Genomic DNA, 4135 nt, shown 5'->3' on the forward strand with positions numbered 1-4135 from the left:
CGGGTCCCATATGAGGAGAGATTAAAGAGGCTAGGACTTTTCAGCTTGGAAAAGAGGAGACATAAGGGGGGTCCCATATGAGGAGAGATTAAAGAGGCTAGGACTTTTCAGCTTGGAAAAGAGGAGACTAAGGGGGGATATGATAGAGGTATATAAAATCATGTGTGATGTGGAGAAAGTGAATAAGGAGACGTTATTTACTTGTTCCCATAATATAAGAATTAGGGGACACCAATGAAATTAATGGGCAGCAAGTTTAAAATAAATAAAAGGAAGTTTTTCTTCACACACCACACAGTCAACTTGTGGAGTTCCTTGCCTCAGGAGGTTGTGAAGGCAAGGACTATAACAGGGTTTAAAAGAGAACTGGATAAATTCATGGAAATTAAGTCCATTAATGGCTATTAGCCAGGATGGGTAAGAATGATGTCCCTAGCCTCTGTTTGTCAGAGGGTGGAGATGGACGGCAGGAGAGAGATCACTTGATCATTACCTGTTAGGTTTACTCCCTCTGTGGCACCTTGCATTGGCCACTGTCTGTAGACAAGATACTGGGCTGGGTGGACCTTTGGTCTCACCCAGTACTGCCGTTCTTATGTTCTTACACAGAAGTCTGTGGCCCCTAGACTTCTTAGGCTACACGTCAGCCCCTTACTTCTGCATTCAAATCACCCCCCCCCCCCACACTTCTGCTTTCAAATCACCTTGAGATCAGGCTTCTACGTGCTGTGCTGTTGAGATTGGGAATTCTCAATATGTGAGATGATCAAGCCTGTTCACTATAGTTATTTATAATCTCTGATGAAATCATTACATATTTTTGGGACTTCCTGACAGAAAATTCAATTTCTACTTGCTCTATAATGTACTTGGGACTTTGATGTATGAATAAGATCTGTCATCAGCTTTTTGACTGTATACTATGAACTATGACATTTGGAACACAATACTGCAGAGTCACATCCACTAGCAAGAGGATCAAGAAACTCAAAAGTGTACAGAACAAGTTTCCAGAGTTTCAGCAGCATTATACAACTATGATATGGTCATCTATAAAGATGAATTGGAAACAGGTTCAGTTAATTTATTTTTAAAAGGAGTTAAGGAGATTCTAACTAACACTGCTGCCTGTGACAATCTTGAATATGGGTGGGAGGGTACATTCACTTTCTGAAAAATGTTGCTGCCTAATCTCTATTTTTCTAGTATTCATGTGAACTAATTTTAAATAAATATATCAATCTTGAAGAATATTTATTGGCCTGAGTGGGACTTTGCTAAAATCTGTGGCTTAAGGGGCAAGACCCAAATGGATCTTTGACTAACATGGTCTTTCCCCATATCAAGATTACAGCCATTTTCCTCTGGTCAGGTTCACACATTGGCCAGCTCACGCATCACCAGGAGCAATAGTTCTTAAATACAGATCAGTGTCTCAGTTATCTCCATGAGTTAAAATCACAGGGACATTGTCCATGACTCAGTCTCCCAGAGGTGAGTTTTCACTTGTTACCATTTCCTGGAGACAGTTTGTCTATAAATCATTAGTTGCTCTTACTCACGTTGCAGCTTGGGGCACTGGAGATCCAATCTGCATCTTTTTCCTCAGCGATTTGGATTTTCTCTTCAGTTGGATTCTTTCCACAACTCCTTTTCTCCAGACTGTCCTAGAGTTGGATTTTAAGGCACCTCGATGTGCACATCACAGGGAGCAATACTGAGATGAATGTGGATGGTGCCTGAAGAAACAAGAGGTTGCTGCCCTCCCCAGCAGTCCCATGATGGGACCACTGGCAGCCACCACCGAGTGTCTGCCCAGCCCCCAGAGATGTGAAGTTATAGAAAATGTTCCCTCTAAACAATATTCCCTCTAAACAGATATTAAATATCAACATCCACTGTTCCCCCAGTGCCTCCCTAAGGAGCTAGAACCATTCTATAGGAGAGCAAAGTATTAGTACAAGGGCTAACTCTACTCTGTAATGTGGTGGCTTCAGAGGAATTGTAGGAGTGTAAACAAGGACAGAATTTGCCCCAGCGACATACAGCTTTGCAGCTGCTCTATATCCTCAGTCGTCCACTGCTTCTCAGTTACATACTCCAAGAAGCAACATAAGTAGGAGCCAGGAAAGAAGGATCTGTCTTTATCAACCACATTTGAATGTTCTTATTTTTAAGAAGAGCTGGGGAAGATTTAATGGAGATCTAATGACTACTCAAGAGGGAAGAGAGTTGAAGTACAGCAATTTGCCTTTGCCATCCTGACTCATAAGGGCTCTGAAATGTGCACCACAGGGCCATTAAAGACCGTAACATTTAATACTAGATAGTATTTAGATCCCTGCATGTGAAAGCCTTTCACAAAAAGAGGCTAAGTTTAATAATCACCATTTTCTACTGTGGAAACTATTTCAAGGAAGCTCAGTGCTTCTGCAGTTCACACCACATAGAAGTGAAAGACCTGGGAAAACAATTCAGTTCAGCTTAAACCTGATCTAACAGACAAAGTAAAGTGAAAAAGGCCACTCAAACAAAATTAAGAGCATACACTCAAGGGTTTGCACTGGTTTAAATGCACACTTTAGTGAAGCTGGTGCAACACTCCACATAGACAAGGCCAACCTCTACGACTGTGCAGCTAACTGTGTGCAATATACATTATTTCTTTGCATAGGATCTGTCTATGGAGAGAGGGGATGGATAATACTAGAGACAGGAAAGATGGATCCATCCAAAGTCCAGGCCTACATATCAGCAGCCTTGATGTTAATAAGGAGGTGGCAGTGGCAAAGAGTAGATGATGGAGCGTATTGTGTAATCCTGAACCTGGGAAACAAAACACCACCAGTTATACCAAGGCCACATTTACTGTGCCTTTAAACTCTACAGTCAGCACTTGCAAACCTAGGTGTCTAAAGTTAGGCTCTTAAATCCATATTGAGGCATCTGAATTAAACTGCCTGATTGCCAAAGGCTCCCAGTTCCCACTGAAGTCAATGACATAGGTAGAGGCTCAGCATCTTGAAAAATCAGGCTGTTTACTTAGTTTCTTAGATGCAGATTTGGATGTCTGACTTTCAGTACCCAAGTCTGAAAATATTGACCAACACCTTGTGTTGCCCTGTTCCTCCATGTGGCTCTGCCTGGTCAGAAGGGAATTAGCAACATGGACCTATAATTCTGAGTATTTCAGGCTGCATGCACGTCAATTGACCTTTAACACATAATGGAGAATGTAGGGCTCTTCATAGTGTAATGGAGACTGTTTGCCTACAGACCTGAAAACATCCAGTATGAACTGAAGCACTTACGAGTACCAGACTGTAGATACTCAGGGCTGAGGTCCTCCTCTCAGCTGATATTGGAAAGGGATTTAAATTGCTGGAAAACTCCCCAGCAACAGGGACATCCAAATGGAGTTTAATAAATTTTATTAATGTTAATGTTTAAAATCAAATTTACACAAGTTAAGAAGGAAGGTACTGTACATTTGGGGTCAGGCTTAGGTTACGAGGGATTACACGTGTCGGTTACAAGATTCATAAGATATATACATAGTACATAACCATCATAGACCCAGACTGGGGTACGGGAGTTTTTAAAATGTCAGTGGATAAGTGATCTCAGGTATGTCACCCATAGAATGTATTTAGAGTCCAAATCAGTATTGGTGTAGTGAATAAGTGAGGTGTGCCGCTTGGTTTGTCAGGGAAGGGAGGAAGTGGGTTATTTCCCTGACCGGTGTTCTCGATTATTTGACCTGGTATTGATAGTGTCCTGTGATGTGCTCCGTGTATATGTCTCTGGACTACCTGATGGTGTCAGATACCATGAGCTGTCTCATGAGCCGGGCGTAGCATCGACCGGCTCCACACCGTCTCTGCACCGGCTCATTGTGGGGGTCCCATGTGCCCAGGGGTCCCACAACCAGGGCATGGATCTGGACCTCATAGCCCTGGGCTCTCAGGGTGTTGGGCATCAGGGTGTATTTCAGTATCTTCCAAGTTTGGGCCTCGTGGAAGGCCGGTGACCTGTTTTCAAATGGCACCATGACGTCCACCGTGAGTTGAAACAATTCAATCTGGCAGAATCCTTTATTTACATCCCATATTGAAATGATATTGCTGGTGGATTT

General features: G+C 42.6%; 1 protein-coding gene across 2 annotated transcripts in view; it reads right to left on the bottom strand.

Annotated features, from left to right (window-relative positions):
- Positions 1-1968, bottom strand: part of ST6GAL1 (ST6 beta-galactoside alpha-2,6-sialyltransferase 1) — a 136764-nt gene extending 134796 nt beyond the window's left edge. For both annotated transcript variants that reach the window (XM_032798421.2, XM_075068566.1), the window contains exon 1: positions 1563-1968. The gene's annotated coding sequence lies outside the window, so the exon portion shown is untranslated. The remainder of the gene's footprint in view (positions 1-1562) is intronic.
- Positions 1969-4135: the final 2167 nt, after the last annotated feature.

Source organism: Chelonoidis abingdonii, chromosome 8 (assembly GCF_003597395.2).
Source record: "Chelonoidis abingdonii isolate Lonesome George chromosome 8, CheloAbing_2.0, whole genome shotgun sequence".
NCBI classification, from domain to species: domain Eukaryota; kingdom Metazoa; phylum Chordata; order Testudines; family Testudinidae; genus Chelonoidis; species Chelonoidis abingdonii.